Source organism: Panthera onca, chromosome F2, assembly GCF_046562875.1.
Source record: "Panthera onca isolate mPanOnc1 chromosome F2, mPanOnc1 haplotype 2, whole genome shotgun sequence".
Lineage (NCBI taxonomy): Eukaryota > Metazoa > Chordata > Mammalia > Carnivora > Felidae > Panthera > Panthera onca.
Window position 1 is genome coordinate 37,059,098 of NC_138356.1, and position 22,448 is coordinate 37,081,545.

At 35.5% G+C, this 22,448-nt stretch overlaps 1 long non-coding RNA gene across 1 annotated transcript in view; it reads right to left on the bottom strand.

Moving 5' to 3' along the window:
• LOC132664271 (uncharacterized) overlaps positions 1 to 19,435 on the bottom strand; it is a 66,496-nt gene extending 47,061 nt beyond the window's left edge. Inside the window, exons 1-2 of the long non-coding RNA XR_013553358.2 lie at positions 18,911 to 19,435; positions 15,104 to 15,273 (exon numbers count right to left, since the gene is read on the bottom strand). This is a non-coding gene — a long non-coding RNA (uncharacterized LOC132664271). The remainder of the gene's footprint in view (positions 1 to 15,103; positions 15,274 to 18,910) is intronic.
• Between the last annotated feature and the right edge of the window lie 3,013 nt (positions 19,436 to 22,448).

A 22,448-nucleotide genomic window follows, 5' to 3' on the forward strand; every position in this document is an offset into this window, starting at 1 on the left:
ACTACAACTAATAAAGAAATTCAGAAAATTGCAGGATACAAAATCAACATGCAAAAATGAGTTGCATTTCTTTACACTAATAATAAACTATGAGAAAAATTAAGAAAATAATCCCATTTACAACTGTATAACAAAGAATAAAATATATAGAAATAACTTTAATCAAGGAGGTGAAAAACCTATGCACTGAAAATCATTAATAAAAAAACTGAAGAAGACACAAATAAATAGAAAGATATTCTATACTCATGGATTAAAGAATTAATATTTTCAAAATGTCCATACTGCCTAAAGCAATCTATAGATTCAATACAAGCCCTTTCAAAATTCCAGTGACATTTTCCACAAAAATAGAACAAACCACCCTAAAATTTGCATGAAACCACAAAAGATTCCGAAAAGCCCAAGCAATCTTTAAAAAGAACAAAGATCTCTGATTCCCTACTATATTACAAAACTATATTAATCAAAACAGTATGACAATAGCACAAAAACAGATACAGAGATCAATCGAACAGAACAGAAAGCCTAGAAATTAACCCATGTATATATCATAAATTAATTTGCAACAAAGGAGCCAAGAATATACAATAGGAAAAAGACAGTCTCTTCAATCAATAGTGCTGGGAAAAGTGGACAGCCACACACAAAAGAATGAAACTTAACCAGTATCTTACATCGTACACAAAAATTAACTCAAAATAGATTAGACTTGAACATAAGAACTGAAACCATAAAACTCCTAGAAAACATAGTAAGTTTCTTGACATCAGTCTTAACAATGATTTTCATCAACAGCAAAGGCAACAAAAGCAAAAATAAACAACCACATCAAACTAAAAAATTGCACAGCAAAAGAAACACTCAACAAAATGAAAAGGCAACCTACATGTTTAGAGAAAATATTTGCAACTCGTATATCTGACAAAGGGTTACTATCTAAAATATATAAAGAACTCATACAACTGAATAGAAAAAAAAATTCAATTAAAAAAACAGGCAAAGTATCTGAATAAACATTTTTCCAAAGAAGATATACAGATGGTCAACAGGTACATGGAAAAGTGTACAACATTGCTAATCATCAGAGAAATGCAAATCAAAACCACGACGAGATATTACCTCATACATCTTAGAATGGCTAGTATCAAAAAGAGAAGAAGTAACAAGAACTGAAAAGGATATAGAGAGAAGGGAATCCATGTGCATTGTTGGTGGGAATGCAAATTGGTGCAGCCACTATAGCAAACAGAATGGAGGTTCCTTAAAAATTTTTAAATGTAACTACCACATGATCGAGCAATTCCATTTCTGGATATTTATTCAAAGAATACAAAAAGACAAATTTGGAAATATATATATGCACCCCCATGTTCATTATAGCATTATTTACATAGCCAAGATATGGGGTGGCAGGTGTGTGGGGGGGAAACCTGTGTTCATCAATTGATGAATGGATAAAGCAAATGTAGTATATATTTACAATGGAATATTATTCAGCCCTAAATAGAAACCTTGCCATTTGCAACAACATGGATGGATCTTAAAGGCTTTATGCTAGGTGAAATAAGTCAGAGAGAGAAAAACAAATACTGTATGACCTCACTTATATGTAAAATCTAAAACAAGAAGCTCATAGACACAGAAAACAAATTGACAGATTGTTGGTTCCCAAATGTGGGAGATAAAGAGATGGGTGAAATGGGTGAAGAGAGTCAAAAAGTTTAAACTTCCAGTAATAAAATAAATAAGTCATGGGAATGTAATATACAGGAGGGTGACTAAAGTTAATAATACTATATGAAATGTTGGAAATTTGCTAAGAGAGTAAGTCTTAAAATCTCATCCTACACACACAATTTTTTTATAACTATGTATGATGACAGATGCTAACTGTGGTAATCATTTCAAAATACATACAAATAGCAAATCATTTTGTGGGGCGCCTGGGTGGCTCAGTCGGTTAAGCATCCGACTTCGTCTTAGGTCACGATCTCACAGTTCGTGGGTTCGAGCGCTGCATCAGTCTCTGTGATGACAGCTCAGACCCTGGACCCTGCTTCAGATTCTGTGTCTCCCTCTCTCTATGCCCCTTCCCCACTCATTCTCTCTCTCTCTCTCTCTCTGTCTCTCAAAAATGAATAAATGTTAAAAAAATTTTTTTAATTAAAAAAAATCATTTCGTTACCACCTAAAACTAATATAATGTTATATATCAATTATACCTTAATAAAAAAAAGTTCATTTATAAGCTTTTATTCCACTTACATCAATTTAATTCACTTGTTCTTAGAATTGTGTTTGAATGTAAATTTATTAAACAAGTTTATTAAGCAAAAATAGCCATTAAAATTTATTTTTTTTATAAATCAGGCAAGTTTTAAAATATTATAGAAGCAAAGAACCTAAAAAGTTAAACATATGGCTTTTCTCTTTTGCTTTTTTTTTTTTTTTACTGCTTGGTATAATATACATTAAGCAATTTATTTTTTATTGTTCATCTCAGTTTATTCTTAGTTTCAATTTACAATTTTATTATCTTAAACATCTAGTAGAGATAATATAATCTTATTCAACTAGTAAATCTAACTAGAATAAATGTATGCTCATGTTACACTGAATGTTGATAACTCAGAAGACATATCCATTTTTATTAAGCCAACAATATTAAACTAATCTTACTTCTCAGAGATTTACCCACATCACTTGTGAATGTAAAAAAAATTTGGGTTGGTTTCTATATTTCTAGGAATTTTAGAAATTAATTTAAATAAGTGGCTGTTTATCTCTAATCCAAAGTGAATAGAACCCCTTTAAAAGATTTTATAAAGTAATTTTTAAATTCTCTCTGGAGATAGAAAAATATTATATATACTTAACATATATGCATACATACACACATGCATTAACATATAAACAGATACAAACATGGGTGCCTGGGTGGCTCAGTCAGTTAAGCTCAGCAGGTTAAGCATCAGACTCTCGATCAAGAGTCAGTAAGGCATAGTAATATAAAAATCACTGATTTATCTCTACTTTATCTTGTTATCCAAATGGTGTCTCTGTCAGAAACGTGATGAGTTTACCTATTAAGTAAGGTATAAGTTCTTTTACCAATATTTGTGAAGACTTTTATGACTTTCTTTTGCCCTGATATATAATCTTTCAATGACGCCATAGACTACCTTTTAGGCTGAGGACACAACCAGTGACTGTCTGGATGTCTCCGAAGCCATCTGAGTGGATAAAATATTCAGTCTATTTCCAACCAAACTTTTGGCGTCAAAAATTTACTTCCCTTAAGAGTTCTTTAAGAGACCCTAATGGGGGGCCAGGACCTAAAATTCAAATGACAGAGGGGCTGGAACAGGAAGCGAAACATTCCAGCAGGGTACAAAAAGGGATGGAGGTAAGGGGTTTGAAGGCCATATTAAAGGGTTCAGGGGAACTGGAGGGAAGATCAAAGGCAGCAGTAAAAGGAAAAAGAAGGAATAGAGGTGATAAGAAGAAAGAGGTTTTAAAGGAGCCAGTTTGTGGTGATGACCTTGTTTCTGAAAGAGGTTACTTAAGTTCCAAATTATCTTTAGTAAAACCGTACCAGCAAGAAAGGAAGCAGAAAAAATTAGTTGCATATATAGTCGGTGGGGTCAAAAAGGAGATTCTCAGACGACTGAGAGGCTCCCATGTTCTTAACTAACGGTACCTTTATACTTACGAACAAAGAAACTTGGGATTTTTAACACAGCTTCTGTTCCTTGCTGTGGAACAGAGTCTTATAAACAGACGCCTAAGATTCTAAAGCAAATATTATAGACAGTTTCTTGCCTGAAACTCTAACCCAGCCTTTTACAAACAGAGAAACCTAGAAAGCTAACTCAGGCTCCATTCACCTGGGACTCAAACCCAGCTTCTAGAGTATACTCAGAATCTTAGAAACCAAAATTGTCCTTACCAGTTTCAATAGACATTTGTCCACAGCTATGGTTTAGGAGTTGGACCCACCAGTGGATCCCTAATTAATCAATCAAGAATGAAGACAGAGCCTTCAAACGTGCCCACTTAAGGTCCCGAGTGAATGATCCAGGAGTCCAATGATGAATGTGATCCTATCTGAATCATAGCACCAGAACTTCCAAAGACAAAAACAGAGGTAGACAGTTATGAGGTAAAAACAGATTTTACTGAAGAATAGTATGGAAGGGGAAAAGAAACCCCATAAGAGAACTAAGCTCAATTCTGAATACAGAAAGGGTAAGTGGGAATTTATGGCCAAGGAGCAGGGTTGGAGGCCAGTGGATGAAAAATTACCAAAGAGGAAAAGTTAGAGGTAAGGAGGATTCTGGAAGAACTGACCCTAACAGGATCAGGATTGCTGAAGACAGGCCAGGGTGATCAGACATCAATCAGCTGGGATATGGTGTAGGATGAGGAACCTGATCAGACATTGAGAGTGATCAAATAGCAGACAGCAATGGAGGGAGGGGGTCCTTGCTAGGCTGACTTAGCAGGGTTCTTGCTAGAACTGGATTTTATAAGGAAGTGCACAGATGAGCCTAGAAGTTTCTGGAGCCTGAGTGAAGTTTGTTCAAGCAAAGCATCTTGGTCAATGATATGATTAAAATGTTTATTCCTCAAAATATCTGTTACCATTATATTAGCCACATGTGATTAGCAGAAAATTTTCTGCTTAAATTATAAAATGTTTTAATAATTTCCCTCTCATACAAGAATAGACAATTTCACATTTACTCACCCTGAAATAGCAAGAGCATTATTAACACCAACGTGGGTAGCATGGGGTTTGACATATATTGTAGCAGGGAATAAAGTGTGTACCTGGGTAAGAAGGCCTGACTTCACGTCCCAGCTCCATACTAACTAACAAGTAACTGCCTGAACTATGATTTCCTCGTCTATAAAAAGGAAAACATTTAACTTTGAGGTCTTTTTAGCCAAAAGAATTAATTAGTTCTGTAATCATTCTGGACCTTCACCTGTTACCTTCTGTAGCAAGACTTAGAACAGCTGTTCTCAAACTCGAGCATTAGCAGAATTACCTGGATGGTTGATAAGCTTCCTGTCACAGGGCCCCACCTCCAGAGTTCCTGATTCAGTAGATCTGGGGCAGAGCTAAGAATTTACATTGCTAATAGGTCCCTGGGGATGTTGGGGACCATACTTGGAGAACCAGTGTAATATGGCAACATCACAGAGCCATTCATGTGCGGTGGTACCCCAGGGGCTTCAGGACAGAGTGAACTAAATCCTATTCAAGAGGTTAACTGAAAGTTAGGGATTTCTTAAAGCTTTTTATGGAGAGTGATTCTTTTCTATATGTTCCCATCCAGGAAGGAGAGAATTTAGACCAATAATGCCATGAACGATTATGTTTCCTGCTGGCATTTTGCCTTTCTTTTAAAGAATTATGCGTTCTAAATGGAAGTGTCAGATCAGGTTCTGAATTTTTTTATTGACTTGGTTTGAAACTCTATTGCACTTCACATGGGTGGTGGGCAAAGTCTCCATTTACACTATTACAAAACAGACACACCTAAACCCATGTTTCTATTAATGAGCTGATGTACAATATGTTACTTTCAAAGAAAGGTCAATGATAAAAGGAATAAATTTCCCCCCTTATTTGCTATTTAAAATTTTTATTTATTTTTATATTATCACAAAGTCTGCTTTGTGCCTTTCAGGGTAAAGTCAGCTTGTTCTAATTACATTTATAAAATAAAAGCTTCCTCTGTTCCCCTAATGTTTCAACTTTTATTGCTTCGCATCTGGCTATTTTTAGGGCCTAATATGCAACTTCATGGTTCTTTGAGAACACCAACTGACTGTGCAAATACGCACTGAAGCTGTGGGAATGTAGGTTGCCTTGTCCAGACAATGCTGACAGAAGCACTGTGCATAGGAGATGGCAAATACGATTTTTAAAATCATAACAATGGCAAATGCATTTACCTAGCTGGGAAAATAATGTGGATTGTTTTTGTTGTGGTTCTTTGTTAGGCTTCGTTTTCATAAGTTTATAGCTATTACTAAACGTGCTGTGGGCAAAAAATCTGCCTCAGTTTCTTTAAAAAAAAAAATTCAACCTAAAATTATCTATTAAAAATTTTGTATTTTTAGGTTAATTTCCTCTTAGGGACTCCAGTTAAACCTGATCTTTGTGAGAAATGAAATTAGGAGATATTCAGATCCTTTTTTTTCTTTTTTACCCATAAGTTATAAAGTGATTGTGATTATCCTTAAACTCACTTATTTGGAATTATCGGGAAAATGACAAAGTCAATTACCCAGATGGCATAATGTAGTTAAAGTACCCAATTGACAATGGATTTTGTTTTGTTCCTATTCTTTTTCTGAAGTTTGGTTTATGTGGATATATCTATGTCTCTGGTATGATTGATAGTTCAGCCATTTTAATACTTATTTTTAGGCTTCAGAGCTTTCATGATTATTGTCCCCTATCCTCGTCATTAATAATAGCCATCTGCACTTCTTTTCCTTTAATGAGTGGAGTGATTTTACTTTATCATCAGTATGTTCTGGGAATAGCACCGTTAATGCTATACTCAGACAAAAAAAGTGCCCGAGGTAATTATGGAACCCATCTGAAATTTCAAAATTAAAATATTTCCCCAAGCTTTGTAATATTCATTTCAGGCATAAGCTCACCACCATTTTTAACTAACAAATATCCAGTAAAGCACTTCTATCAAATCAATTCTTTTTTGAACCTGAAATGAATAAAATCAGTGAAAAAATTAAAGTCGGCTGTTCTAATGAATGGTGTTATTCTAACCAGTGCCCCAATTAGAGCTAAACTTTATTACTTTTTAAAATGTCTCTTACTTTTCCTCTTTTTTAAAAATTTAAAGTAAACCTGAAAGTAAAAAGAAAAACTGAGTCATAGTTGCTAATTAATAATACCTAGTATCAGGACTAATGTCTACACATTTTGGCTATGTCTGCACAGTCCTTTAAAGGTCACAGTTTCTTAAAAATCTGAATTCTCTAAAGGGTATATTTTTGTTCTATAGCACCAAATAATGATTTTGGCTCTGTACTTTCCATTGTCTTAAGTCTTTTCATTTATGTCCCTTAAGATCTATTTCTTTTTTTTTTTATGTTTATTTATTTTTAAGAGAGAGAGAGACAGAGTGCAAGTGGTGGGAGGGGCAGACAGAGAGGGAGACACAGAATCAGAAGCAGGCTCCAGGCTCTGAGCTGTCAGCACAGAGCCCAATGTGGGGCTCCACCCCATGAACCATGAGATCATGAAAGCCAAGGTCGGACACTTAACTGACTGAGCCATCCAGGTGCCCCTTAACATCTGTTTCTACTCACAGCAACTCTGACACCAAATGTGTAGAAGTTTCCTTCCACGTCAACCAATTTTCCACCTCTGTGGAAACCAACTGGTTGTCTTACAATTCAATTCAATTCTGACACTTACTACCTGGAGTTAAAGCATACACCACAGGTTAAGGGCTCAGTCCCCACAGGATGGTCCCCCAGTTCGTATGCTACTCATAAATTCTCATCACACTTCTGAGCAACTGCTTATAAACCAAGAATCCCCGTGACCTCCTTCTCAGGTTCCATACCTTGCAGAAAGGCTCACAGAACTCAAGGAAACAGTTTACTTACTATTACCAGTTTATTATAAAGGATACAACTCATGAACAGCCAGAAAGTGACGTACAGGGCAATGGGCCCAGAGCTTTTTCTGCCCTTCCCAGGGGCACCATCCCTTCAGCACCTCCATGTGCTCTCCAACCCAGCAGCTCTCCAAATCCTGTAGTTTAGGTTTCCTATGGAGCTTCCATTACATAGGAATGACTGAGTAAATCATTGGCCATTGGTAATTCCCTCAATCTTCACCCTCTCGCCACTCCCTCGAGGTCAGGTGGGTGGAGATTAAAGCTTTAACACTACTCACATGGTTGGCTGCTCTGCTAACCAGCCTCCGTCCTAAAGGTATCTAGAGGCCCACCAAGAGTCACCTTATTAACAAGAACTAGGTATGATTGAAATAGGCTCCTTATGAATAACAAAGGACACCTCTCTCACCCTATCAGTAAGGAAATTCCAAGGCTTTAGGAGCTCAGAGTCAAGAATTAGGAATGAAGACCAAATACATATTTCTTATTATGTCATACTATCAGTCATCATTAAACTTTACAATTAAGGCATGGATAGGTTACAAATTCCAAATTGCTAGTAGAAGACACCCAAATCTCAGAATTACATTTGAGGAGTAGCATAATGAGCCCTGTAAAGTCAAGTCTGATATGTTCATCCATTCTCTCTCATCAATCAAGAAGTTCTAATGTAACCAACTTGATGTCATATCACACCGTATTATCTCAAAGTTAGTCACATTCAACTAATCAAACATGTTTATTGTTTTTGTTTTTCATTATTATTGCTATGAATATCATCACTATTCCTCTTACTCAAGATGTCACGCACAGTCAGTGCACGATGGGTACCAGACAAGAGTCTAGTTTCCATTTGATAATAGGCACTGCAGCCTTAAGTGAGACTCAGAAAAAAGAACTTGGAACAGTGCATCCAGATAATCTAGAAAGCTTTTAAAAATTGGCACTGCGTAATTCTAGTGTCTTATAGACAGAATCTATGCCTCTGATTATGATTAGAACTACAGCTCTTTCGTTACTCATTTTCAATGTTCCTATCTTCCATGATTATTTTCTATGATTCTGCTTTGATAGGTCTGGGATGCGGCCCAGAAATTTATAGCTTTGAAAGCTCATCAGGTGATTCTTCTGTGCAATCAATTTACAAACTCTTTAATCATATAGGTGGAAAGCTTAAAGCCCAGAAAGTGAAGGGACTTACCCTGTTAAGGTGCCTGAAATTTTACCATCACAATTTTCTACCTCAGAACTTTAAGACTTCTCAGTCTTCAATATTTAAATGGAAATATTTTCAAGGAAGTTTGTGTCAACCATATGACAGTAAGATCAAGGACCAAAACCCAGTATATATAATTAGGGAGAGTTGAGATTCCTAGGGAAACAAGGACACTGAGATTACATTCATTTTCACTTACACTATTGCACTGAAGAGTGCCAATGACCCAGGAAATAGGTAGAACAGGGGGTCTTTGCCCTGTTGTACAGGGATAATGGAACTGGAGCTCTGAAAGTTTCAGTGACTTTCCCCAAATTTATACAATGTTATGCCAGAGCTGTGGCCTAAATCCCAAGTCAGGACCCCATACTCCACATTCTCTCTGCCATTTGTTGCCGAGTGATTATCTAATTTCCACTTTTATTTCAGGATGACCCCTGTAGTGGGGAATAGGTGCATAAGGGAAATCATAGTTAAAGATTTTTTTTAAATAGTTCTATCAGTATCATGCACAAATCCTAACATACGATTAGCGATCAAAATTATTTTATATTTATAGTTGTCAAAATAACCCATAAATGTTTTCATCTTGTTACTTCCCACTTATTTTGCCATCTTTCCTTCAATCGAGTTTACTTAAAATTGTAATCCTGTTATTTGACAGCTTCACTTTCCATATCATAGATATGGATACATCAAGATCAATCTTTGTCCCACTGGTGTGTCATAATTTAGAAACGTAACAATAGGCTAAGCATAAGAATAAAGGAGTAAAAAGTTCTTTCTTGTATTTTGTTTTATTTTGTTTTGTTCTTCAGCAGAATATACCAAGATAGAATTTCTTTTTTTTTAATGTTTGTTTATTTTGAGAGAGAGAGAGAGAGAGAGAGAGAGAGAGAGAGAAAGAGCATGAGTGGGAGAGGGGCAGAGAGTTAGGGAGAGCCAGGATCCTGAGCAGGGTCTGAGCTGTCAGCACAGAGCCCAATGACAAAACGTGACATCATGACCTGAGCAGAAATCATGAATGAGACGCTTAACCGACTGAGCCACCTAGGCGCCCCTGAGGTAGAATTTCTGAAAGAGTTCATAGAACTTCTTAGCCAAAATCCTTAACCTGAAATTCAAGCCCTCTGCAATCTGACCTAGTTATCTTTTTTTTTTTCCCCCAAACTCCTTTCTCATTACTCTTCTCACATCTGCAACATTCCCCTAATGTTATGGAGAATGTGTGCCCCCGCCCACCCAAATTCATATATTCAAGCCCTACCCTTAATGTGATGGTATTAAGAGGTGGAGCTTTGGGAGAAAATTAGGATGAGATGAGGTCATAAGGGTGGGGCCTTCGTGATTTAGGTTAGTATCCTTGTAAGTCAGGAAAGCCTGTCTCCTGTCTCTACTCTCTTCCCTGTGAGGATGCAACCAGAAGTCATTGGTCTGCAACCAGTATAGGGCTCTCACCAGGACCTGACTGTGCTAGGACCCCAATCTTGGATTGCTAGCTTCCAAAACTCAGAAATAAATCTCTGTTATTTATAAAACACCTAGTCTATAGTATTCTGTGATAGCAACCTGAACTAAATCACTTCATCTGAGCAAGCCAGTGTCCCCATGTAGTTCCTGTTCTTTCTTACAAAAGTATTTTTTTGTACATTCTGTTTGCCCTCTCAATTTCTGGGGTAATCATATGCTACCTATTTCCCTTAATGGGAACAATTCTCTTCTTCATATGTGTTACACTTATCATTTCTACTCCAAACGGTAGTTTTTTCTGGTCATTGTCTCTCCTACAGGACAATGCTTTGCCCAGTTGTCAATTATTCCATACACAAATGATTGAATTGATGAATGGATTATTGACCAGATCTTTAAATTTAGGACTTAATTTCAACTGTTTTTATTTTTATTGAGCAACTTAGTACAATTCACATTTTCCATGCCCATTAAAAACAACAATAACAACAAAGCACTGCAAAAAATAAATCTATATGATTCCTAAATACATCATTTTAAGTCTATTTTTTGATGTGATTACTGTAAAAGTCATTGGTACCTACTTACAATTGAAGACTATTAAAAACAAAAAGGAGTAATTCTGTTCTCTCCTTGTATACTTTTGAGTCAATATTCCCAATTCCTTTTTCCCATACTCACATCCAAATTTATAAAGATAGAGTGATCAGGGCACCTGGGTGGCTCAGTCAGTTAAGCATCCGACTTCGGCTCTGGTCATGATCTCACAGTTCGTGAGTTCAAGCCCCGCATCGGGCTCTGTGCTGACAGCTCAGAGCCTGGAGCCTGCTTTGGATTCTGTGTTTCCCGCTCTCTCTGCTCCTGCCCTACTCACACTCTGTCTCTGTCTCTCAAAAAGTGAATAAATGTTTAAAAAAAAATTTTTTTTAAATAGAGTGATCCCTATAAAATAAATAATATTTTATTTAAGATAAGAAACTGCTGCCTTAAGAATTATTGAAATGCAATAATGATTTGTTAGGGTTTCATCTTAAAAGAATCACCCCAATTTAATTAAAAAAGAAATGTTGAAAAAGTAATTACTTATTCTAAATAACGTGAGAGGCATCTGGGTGGCTCAGTAGGTTAGGTGTCTGACTTCGGCTCAGGTCATGATCTCATGGTTTGTGGGTTCAAGCTCCGCATCAGGCTCTGTGCTGACAAACCGGAGCATGGAGCCTGCTTTGGATTCTGTGTACACCCCCCCCCGGCCCCTCCCCGACTTGTGCTGTCTCTCTCTGTCTCTCAAAAATAAATGTTAAAAAAAATTTTTTTAAATAAACAAAAAATTAAAAATGTGAGGGGCACCTGGGTGGCTCAGTCGGTTAAGCATCTGACTTCAGCTCAGGTCATGATCTCGTGGTTCATGAGTACAAGTCCCATATCAGGCTCTGTGCTGACAGCTCAGAACCTGGATTCTGTGTCTCCCTCACTCTCTGCCCCTCCCCCGCTCACGCTGAGTCTCTCTCTCTCCCTCTCTCTCTCTCAAAAATAAATAAACATTAAAAAAAAAAGGAATAGAAAAAATGTGAAAGAAATTTCAAAAACTTCAAGCTGTTTGGGAGCATTTTCTCTGTGAGTTTTCTTAAAGTGCAGTTAAGGGAGATAAGTTTTTCTAAACTAAATATGACTTAATAAGTTTATGCTTCTGCTATTTAACAATTAATCATAAAAGGGAATAAAATTATGAGGTTTATGGGTTTTGCCTAAATATCTTAATTATAGTTTTTCTTTTAACTATACTTCTAAGAAATTCCATGATAAAAGAGAATCTTAATTTTAAATGTAGAATACTAAAATAACAAGGTAATCAGGATATTAGATAATAGGTTGGGTCAAGAAAATGACATTAATTCATTTCTTAGACAAAATGTTGTGACTTTACTCTTCAGAGTTGGTAAGGAGCTTATTGTCCTGTATAGTGAGGATTCTTGCATACTTTTCAGTTAAATTCAGATTAACTGATGGAATGATGTGAGCATCTGGGCATACATTAGAACAAAACTGTTGATGGCTTTGAATGAAACTACAGTTATGTGACAGATTCTTCAGTAATATTAATACATAATGAAGGAAATGCAAACGGACCTTAAACGCATAAAAATGCCATTTTGTTTCTACATATTTATTCTAAAGAAATAACCACAAATGTGAACAATGATTTAGCAACTCAGCAATGTTTATAAACTCAGCAATAAACCCTGTTTACCACAGAGAAAAATTAGAAAAGGCCTGTTTCTAAGAAAGTGAAATCTTTAAATTATGGCTTATTTATACAATGGAAGAGTATGAAAAATGATGTAAAACAATGTAGTGGGGTAGAAAACTGTTGATATACTAATTTTATTTTTTAAATTTTATTTTAATGTTTATTCATGTTTGAGACAGAGAGAGAGAGACAGAGACCACGAGCAGGGGAGGGGCAGAGAGGGAGGAGACACAGAATCTGAAGCAAACTCCAGGCTCTGAGCTGTCAGCACAGAGCCCAACGCGGAGCTGGAACTCAAGGACTGTGAGATCATGACCTGAGCCTAAGTTGGACTGACGCTTAACCAACTGAGCTACTCAGGGGCCCCGATATACTAATTGTAAAATCAGATCGTAAAATGTAACTTCATGATCAGATTTCAAATTAAATTAAATTAAATTAAGTAATACAATACAATAAAATAATTCTCTATTTGTTAGGTACGAACCAAACTGCCGTAACAAAGATACCCCAAAACACAATGACTTAAGCAAGATAAAGGCTTATTTTTCACTTATGTAACATCCATATGAACTAGGACATGCAGTCACCTGATCCCCATGAGGATCTTCAGGAACCCGATATTTCTTCAGTCTTGACAATTCATGAACCCTAGGGCACAGATTTTAATTTTTTCTTTTGAAAATAGGGGTTCACAGATTTGATGAAAGGTTTGAACCCTCACCTCAGAAAAATGTGCATGTGTTTGCCTGTGTTTATGTGTGCATACACACACACACACACACACACACACACACACACGCTTCTACACTGTTTCAGGCTGTCTTCAGGGGTTCACAGATCTCTTACTAGTATCTGCATGGCTGAAGCTAGCTTATGAGCGAATTTATTTAATTCACACTGAAGGAAAGCTTGAAGGGCAGCTGGAAAATGTAGTCACTACTTGGGTAGCCATGTGCCCTCTTAAAATCTCAAAAGAGAGTGGTGGTCTATTTCTATAGGGAAACAAGGAAGAAGAAAATGGGTTCTGGGAATATTTCGCTGCCTCTGCCACAAATTGCATAAAAATACTAAATCTACATATCAGATACTAATACTACGTATATCTGGATGATGAAATAATGAGTTATTTTTAAATTTTCTCTTTCATTCATTGTATGCTTTCACATTCACTTTATGATATTGGACATTTCCATACTCTTCTGAATTCCTAAAGACATCCTTTGTAATCTAGTATGTGAAAATAATTGTAAATGATTCATATGTGCTGTTGAAAAGTATGTTTTCAATTTACAGGGTTCATACATATCTCTTACATTAAGTTTGATAATGAGTTCTTCAAATCTTCAGTTCCTATACTAATTTTTGCCTAATGAGAGAAGAATATAAAAATCTTCTAGTATAATTAGGAAACATTTAAATGTTTTCCTTGCAATGAAATAAATATTTGCTTTCTATATTTGAGACTGTGTTGTCTTTGCCCATAAAAGTATCATTTTATACTCGTGGTGAAACATTTCCTTTGTCATGTACTGACACCATTCCTGTTAATGGTTTTGCATTAAATTGTATTTTGTCTGATATTTATATTGGCACACCAGCTTTCTTTTGCTTAGTATTTCTCAGCAATTTTTTTTTAATTTCCATATTCTTAACATTTCTGAATATTCCTTTATGGATATCTCCTGTGCATTGCATAATTTAATTTTCTCTCTTATGTAATCTAATTTCTGAATAATTTTACTTTTACCATCATTAATTTTTTGTCTTTTATTTACCATTTTTGCTTATATTTTCATCTTTTCTACGATCTGTTGGATTGAGTTTGCTGGGGCTTTTTTAAGTGTTCCAAGCCACCTTTATTTAGAAATTATGCACTCTATTTTTATTCTTTAAGTAGCTAACTTTAAATTTTTAACATGGATACTTAAAAAGATTTAACGTTAATCAATATCTCTATTCTCTTCCTGAATAATTGAAGGGCCTTAGAATACTTCAACTCTGATCTCTCATCCTAAACTACTTCTATATTATTGTAGTCTAATGATCAACCTAATACATAGCTGAAGTGAAAAAGGGAGTTTTCCCAGCTCAGTCTGCCATGTTGACATGAGATCTATTTTAGACCTTTTATCCCATAAATTTTTATACCTCCATATAACAAATAAGTAATAATAAATAATAAATAAATATTTTATATTTATAAGTATTTACATTTATTTAATAATTATTAAATTATTTATATTTATATTAATTTATATTTATAATTATTTAAAATAAATAATTTAAATTTTTATACCTCCATATAATAAATAAGTAATTATTTTACAGGGTATTTCTAGAGAGGAGAGCCAATTAAGTGAAATATGATTCTGGAATTAAAATATATTTTACTGGAATAAAGAGAATATAAGGCAAATGACTAAATATCAAAAACAATATGAAAGTTCAAGTCATTTTTCCTAATTTAAGAAAAAAAAAAAAGCAACTTACGCAACTGATCAACAGCAAACAAGTTGAAGATACAAAAGTTGAGGATGTTTTTGCTGAGAGATACCGTCAAACTTCTCTTTCAGTTATGATCATTATTCCATCCTTATTTCATGATTTTCTTATAAGAAGTAGAACTTTTAAGCATGATTTGTAGATATCAATGTCTAAAGCTGTAAAACATGAAACATACTGAGCTTCAAAAATGAGGAAGGAATTAGAAACTCTGCACCCCTATCTCACCTCTGCTGTATTTTCATCTAATATTTTAGGCATAAGTAAAGAGGTGAGTAATAAAGTGGCATTATCTGAGAGGTGCCAAAAGTTCTGCCTATTCCCAAATCTTCCTATTTAGCCTAAAAGTCTCTAAAAAACCACCAAAAGAGTCACCTTCAGGTTTCAATCATTTTGTTTCAAAAAAAAAAAAAAGATATATGCACAAGTCCAATATATACATTTGGTTGTATTAATACATAAAATACAACTCATGAATTATGTAAATGTTTTCTACTTATCTTCATTTGGTTTGAATCAATGTATCCCTTTTGTTGTTTTCTAAAATTCCTTATCAAAAACAACAGACCACGGGGTGCCTGGATGGCTCAGTCAGTTAAGCACGTGACTGACTCTTGATCTTGACACAGGTCATGAACTCTCAATTCATGAGATGGAACCCCACATCAGGCTCTGTGCTGACAGCATGGAGCCTGTTTGGGCTCTCTCTGCCCCTCCCCCATTCGTGCTCTGCTCTCTCGCTCTGTCTCTCTCAAAATAAATAAACTTAAAAAAAAAAAAAACTCTTAAAAAAACAACAGATCAGCTAGAGTACACTATGATAGAAGTCAAGAATGAGTATACATCTGACAGGTAGGTATATTTATTAAAATCAAGAACCTAAAATACAATCTGTTTCTGGTAGTCTATGAACTGAGGTTACATAAATGGCATTTACCCTTGTTGAGTCTAGAATTCAAAATAAACTTCTAGAGGCGCCTGGGTGGCTCAGTCAATAAAGGTCAAGTGCTCAACTCTTAATTTCAGCTAGGTTATGATCCCAGGGTCCTGGGATGGACTCCTGCATAGGACTCCGTGCTGAGTCTGGAGCCTGCTTCAGACTATTTCTCTCTCTCTCCTTCTGCTCCTCTCCCTTGCTCCTTCTCTCTCTCTTTCAAATAAAAAAAAAAAATAAAAATAAAAAAAAACTAAAACCAAAACAAAATAAACTTCTAGATGTCTCAATGATAATGATGATGATGATAGCAGCACTGAGAGTCCTCCCTGTATAAGTGATTCACATAAACAACCTCTTTATATTTATCACATTCCTATGAGACAGGTAACTATTATAAGGTCATTTCACAGGTGAAGAAACTGAGACTATGAGAGAGTAATTAACTTGGTCAAGTTCCCATATTAAAATATGGTAGACCATATTTTGGGTCTACCTGCTTATTTAGGTCAGGCTGCTTATTTTCAAAGCTATGCATTTAACTATTAAACTAAGAGTATCTCCTGACTCTGCTATGTTTACACAGCATCTATACCTTCCCTTGTTCCACTCTTAAGAGGCCCCCAAGTGTCCATACCATTTCTTTGCTTTCCCTATGGTAAATCCATATGGCACAGCAAGACCTACGAGGTACAATTCTCACATACACTGAAACATGGGTACGATGGGGAAACCTGCTTTAATTATTGCCAGCACCCTCTCAGGGACATTATTCAGTGAAAGGTAATGTTGAAATAAAAGTTGTCCCCAGGTATGAAACAGCCAATTTTGTAACAAGTGTAATCATGAACAGTCAGTGACTGTTCTTGGATGTTGTCCAGCACATGCACCATGAGAATGGCAATTCTTTGTCTATTGCTTATTTTAAATAGCAGCCAGTGAGGATTTGGATAGTGACAGGTTGTTTAGTGTTTTCTTCACATGTACTAAGTAGAAAATGCCAGCACACTTTTTCACGATACCAATTTTATCGTCTTTAAAAGACTGAGATAGCCCTTGCTTATTGTTGAAATCATGTTTGAAAAGAATCTCCAGCACTCTCAGTTTAAAGAAAAAAAAATGCCTGTTTGTTTGTTTTTGACTTCTTATGTTAAAAACATATTGCGTGAAAAGATATGATTTCATCATCTCCAGACAGACTGTCTTCTGCCTCTTTCCCAAGTGTGTTAGCAGAAATCAAAATGAACGATATTTAAAAGTAAAGTTATAAATATTTCTAATGGAGTGAAGAAAAACATCCAGAGAAGAGCTGCTTTCTAGAACTACAGTGACCTAGATTTAGGACCCACTGGGTTCTTAAACTCTGTTCCCACTGTTATATTTACCTTGACCGTCTATTAGTCTTTTAGTACAGTGATTACATAGCATATTTCCGAATAAAAGACCCATGTATACAAATAGTTGGATTTCTTTTACTTTCATAACCTATATTACACAGATGTTCAAAGAAAATTCTATCTTTAACTTCTCTTCAGAAAATGTTTTTACTTCTCTCCAGAAAATGTTTTTAAGGATTCAAAATAAAAGTAATGCCTCACTTGTAATCTTATATTGGAGACTGATGACACTATATCATCTTTTCTCTTATGGATAAAGGACAGGGTTTTTTCTCCTTTTAGCATTTAACAACGAACAAAGGCATAAAATAGCAATGGAGTGTTATAACTCTTTCACACAGCATTTTACTCTCATAATACATTTGTTAGATTGGTAAAGATTAAACAAATTTTTTTGTAAGCCTCATTTTAAGAAGGTGGCATTATCACATAAAATGCTTCAGTAAAATAGTGTCCTGTAGTTCAATGACTGTCATAATATTACAGAACCTTGTTAAAAAGTAGAGATAACCAGAAAGTGTTTGCTAAGGGGAAAAGGTAACTGTCCAATTAAATAGTTGCTTTCATAGAAACAGAAACTTAAATAGTCAATCCGTCTCTTCTAATAAACTTCTTCCAGTCTTAGCAAAAAAGAGTTTGTGTGGTCAAGCTTTCTTCCTGTATTTGGAGAAATTAGAATATGTTCTGAGATTATGCTATAAAATATGGTGAAGAAAATAAGAGAATAAGTAAAACATCAACCAAAGTATAGCACATGACCTTGGGGTGCCTGGGTGGCTCAGTCGGTTAAGTGTATGACTTAGGCTCAGGTCACAATCTTGCAGTTCGTGGGTTGGAGCCCTGTGTCAGGCTCTGTGGGGACAGTGCAGAGCCTGCTTGGGCTTCTCTCTCTCTCTCTCTCTCTCTCTCTCTCTCTCTCTCTCGCTCCCTCTATGTCCTTCTCTCCTGCTCCTCCTGTGTGTTGTCTGTCTTAAAAATAAATAAATGAACTTAAAAAAATAAAAATAAAAAAATGAAGCCCAGCACATGATCTTAATCCAGCATATCCATAGCCCTCTGCACACATAAGCATACCCCCTACTGCCCCACAATTGAATATGAATCTAAAACTCAACTAACAAATACATGCATGTCTCTGGGAGTGGACCTTTGGTAAATCATTATAAAAAAGCAAAGAAAGTAAATAAAATGTTAATTGTTAGTGATAACTCACAAATGTAACCAATGAAGGAATGAAATACCTGACACACTGATGGCTACAAAAATCATGCACATGTATGGGAAACAGAGTTCAATGACTAGCGAGTATATTAGTGACTCATGATGCTGTGTACCTAGATTGTAGAAAGATGCAATGACTTTGAAATGATGCAAAATAATCAGCCTGCAACCCTTGTGATGTCTGTTTCTTTGCAAAAAATGTGTGAGAGTTCAGAAAAGTGTATTGATGTCCATTTAGCTCACCAATGACGCAATCCAGATGGTTACTAGGCAGTAAAATTATCTTCCCAAGAGACAGTTGCACAGATTGTCTTATCTGCTTCTGCAGTCTGAGTTATCTGTTCTCAAAAGTTCTCGAAGTATATTCTGGTTGAGAGGAAAGTTGCCAGCCTTTAAGGTAAAATCTGATGGAATAGTTCACGGGAGAAGATTTTTAAAGGACATTCATTCACTTAACATACACAAGAAATTGCATGTTTTCAGGAAATAGCAGTTGAATGCAAAATGTTAGGGAATCTTCAGAAGATATTGCATATAAGAAATGGCAGTGCTGACCCTTTAGGAATGTGTCTTCTTCTGTATCGTATGAAATGAAGTGTCTACTTTGCCATTCTTCAGTAATTTGATCATGAGACTGTATTGTAATACCCATGGAGATGAAACCTGAAGCTTACGTTTTTACTCTTGGCAATGACTCAGACACTAGAACTGAGAACGTTCTGACAAGATTTCCGAATGATGCCAAGCAATATCTCTATGTGACAGACCTCGATATAAATATATTTTTCTTTTAAATCACTCACAGACTTTTTAATTTAATTTTATATTTAGAAAAAGTAAGAAAGTCACCTCCTGAATGTTAAGTGGCAGAGCAGAAACAAGTGGTCAAGGTTCTGATCTTTCATAGGAAAAGAGTGCACAGCTTTGGAGTCAAAGTTAGGGTCTAATCACAGCTCTGTCATTTACCACGCATGTGATACTAGGCAAGTCTGTCAACTTTATTGAACTTGTTTTCTTATCAATGAAGTGGTAATAATACATGACTTATAGGACTGTTGTGAGGGTTCAATTAAATCACAGATATGTAGGGGCGCCTGGGTGGCTCAGTCGGTTAAGCTTCCGACTTTAGCTCAGGTCACGATCTCGCGGTGTGCGAGTTCGAGCCCCGCGTCGGGCTCTGGGCTGATGGCTCAGAGCCTGGAGCTTGCTTCCGATTCTGTGTCTCCCTCTCTCTCTGCCCCTCCCCCGTTCATGCTGTGTCTCTCTCTGTCTCAAAAATAAATAAACGTTAAAAAAAAATTTAATAAAAAAAATCACAGATATGTGATATGCATGGTATACTGTCTTGTACAAACTCCTCAGATGCATTCATAGTATAGAAAGAAAGTCTAATTGTCTTCAGTACAAATATAAGGTTATACCAAGACTATACCTGAAGTCCAACCAGATATAAAGGGAAAAATTGAGTATCAGGATTGCTCTTGTAAGGCTTGCTTGATGACAAATTATTGGTTTGACTTTGTGCCTTCATTGAACCGATTTTGACTGAGAAATCAACCAAAACAGTTCCTGAGAGCTATATATATATTTTTAATTAATGTTTATTTACTTTGAGAGAGAGAGTGAGTGGAGGAGAGGCAGAGGGAGAGAAAGAGAGAGGATCCCAAACAAGCTCATGCTGCCAGCAAAGAGCCCAACGTTGGGCTTGAACTCAGGAACCGTTCAGATCAAGATCTGAGCCAAAACCAAGAGTCAGAGGCTTAACCAACTGAGCGGCCGAGAACTGTGTTAACACAGATTTCAGTTTTCTCTTTTCTAGGTTCATCTAATATACAAAGGTAAATAAGACCAAAACCCAATATGTATATTGAATGCTTAAAGTTTCTATGAGTTGTAGTATTTATTCAATGAGTAGTCAGAGACAAGGGCTACTCAGCAGATGCCAAGAAGATAACTACCTTGTCTTTTCCAAATTGCACTATTATATTTTAGAGCCTCATCAAAGCCACATGGTCAGTGTTAAAAATTCCAACCATGGCAGGAGGTTAAGGAACAGGCTAGTTAAAAAGGTAGTTCTTACAGGAATAACACTCATTTGAAATTACACTCTAGTTTAAAAAATAAACTCTAAAATGCAGTACAAAACCTCACTATGATGGGCAAATTTTTGTGAGCCTGGAAGAATTTTTGAACACATGCTTTAAAAAAATGATTATGGTCACATCAGTTTAAATTAGACTGAGAAATAGAATACTCAGCTTTGTTCTTAGGAGGAGGCAGTCAGGCAAGAGAAGTACATTTTAGTTAAATGTCCTATTCAGACAATACAATTAAAGTATCTGAAAATGAATAAACATCTTCTTGAGTTTCAGAAGAATTGGGCATAAAAACTTTTGCAGGATCCTGTTGCTAACTAAGATATCAGATTTCAAAATATGCATATTAAAATTAAATGGTTCTTTCAAAACAGTGAAAATAAAAAACCATTTGTATACAATCGAGACAGGTAATGATGCAAAAAATTGCTCCATAAATCAATCAGCTCTCTATACTTGTTTCATTAAAGGATAATATACTGGGATATCGTTTCAGCAACATTGCCAAAGCTTTCCAGAATTTGATTTCAATCCAAAACTTTTAGCAGAACTCAGCACTTTAGAAACAAAGCAACAAAGGGAAAAGGAAAATCCAGTGCACGTGTACATTTCCATGATATTTAGTGTGTAACAGCATAGTTGCAGCATAGTGGTCAACCAGTCCCCCTAAAATACTAAAGAAACTTGAAGGCAAGCTGAAGGGTTCTGTTCAATCCTCCCATAGCAATATTGTAAAGGCCTTAATATTTGTAAACAATCCATTAGTTTCATGTGCATTTATAGTTATGTAACTGCATCTTTCCACAAATTTTTGAAAGTCTGGAAGTAGACTGTGGGGGTTGGAGAGAGGCAATGTATTACTCAATCATCAAATACTTAACAATATGCCCAACAAACCATGAGGCTATTTGAGTGAAACAACTACATCCTTGTCTGTTGTTGCTTCTAATCAATTATCAGGATTCACTGACAAGATACATACACTTCATCGTGTTACTTTTTCAAAGAGTCACCTACATATACTGAATTTAACATACACAATGATGTAAAAACTTAAAGAACTAACAAATGTATCTGAAAAAATAAAGCCTCAAGAACAGTTGAGTGTCAGTATAGCATAAGCAAACACTCGGAATTAGAGAATACTTAAAATCTCAGATCTATCACTTACTAGAAATCAAGTTGAATCTCTGTATTTCTTCTGTTTCATCTATAAAATAAAGGGCATAACATTGAAATGGAATGTCCCTATGCCTTTATTTTAGGGTATGATCATTTCCCTAGAAAATTTAAGGTAATTAATGAAAATATTCAAAACTAATAAGAACCCAAGAAAAGCAACAACAAAATAAATGATTTTCCAATATTCCAGCATGACCTTTGAGAAAAATATAATTAAAAAATATTATGCCATTAAAAATTTTTTAATAAAATAAAAAAATACTATGCTGCAAATATTGAGTATCTAGGAATAAAGCCTATTAGAATTGTATAGGACAAAAATGAAATACATCATCAAAAATTTACTGAACAATATGAATATTAAAGGAGACTAGAAAAAATGGAAAGACCATGTCCCCGATGAAAAAAAATTCAGTACTTCCTAAATTAAGTTTACAAAGTCAAGAATTTTAACAAAAACTCCAACGGAGTGTTTTGCATCTTGACAAGTTGATTTTAAGGCT